Here is a 972-nt window from a genome sequence, read left to right on the forward strand (position 1 = left end):
GTAACTGCTCAGTAGTTACTCTTGGTGTCATTGGTAACTACTCAGTAGTTACTCTTTGGTGTCTTCAGTAACTACTCAGTAGTTACTCTTGGTATCATTGGTAACTACTCAGTAGTTATTCTTGGTGTCATTAGTAACTACTCAGTAACTACTCAATAGTCCATGCGTAGTTAGTGAGTAGTTCCTCAGTAGTTACGCTTTTTTGTGTACTTTGTTAAAATGTTACCCTATTTTTCTAATTAATGAAGTACCCACTAATACTTCACTGTTTAAAAGCGCTGCTTTAGAGGGTCTGCTAAATGAACAGAGGCGTTATAAGTCTTTGAGAATCAGTGCATAACTCAAATAAATGTTTCAGAATAATAAATAATATCTTACTTGTAGTAGTTCTTTAACCTTAAAAAGTCTTTGTTCCACCAGTGGGCAAAAAGTGATTCTTTAAACATTTCCTGACATTTTCAGATGCTACCTGGGGCACTTTTTTGAAAACCAAGTTGTCAGATGACTTCCTCTTTTTTTTTTTTTTTAACCAGAGCTTGATACCCTTACAAAAGATAAACAATGTAAAAAGGCCTTAAAGGAATTTTAGGGCCAACAGCTAAGGGGCTTTAAACAACTTCTGTTTGGAGAAAAAATGTTTCCTACCAATTGTAGCCAAGACAAAAGTYCCATCTTAAAACAGCTCTACTCCCTCTCATTAACTTGCATGCTTACACATACTTTACTAGCACATGTTTTAAGTGTCACTGTGGTTTTGGGTTCATCGCAGCAGCGCTGCTGAATAGCAGACATTTTGTTGTAAATTTCATTAAGAGCCACAATAAAAAATGTATTAAACAAAGTTGATTTGTATTCACGGTACAGCCAGTTTCAAACACATTAGAATAACAAAGCTAAATTGAGTGAAGGCACAAGATGTAAAAAAAAAAAAAACGATACCAGAGAGAGGGATGAAGAGTAACTCATTTGTGT

Source organism: Austrofundulus limnaeus, unplaced genomic scaffold (genome assembly GCF_001266775.1).
Source record: "Austrofundulus limnaeus strain Quisiro unplaced genomic scaffold, Austrofundulus_limnaeus-1.0 Scaffold1, whole genome shotgun sequence".
NCBI classification, from domain to species: Eukaryota; Metazoa; Chordata; class Actinopteri; order Cyprinodontiformes; family Rivulidae; genus Austrofundulus; species Austrofundulus limnaeus.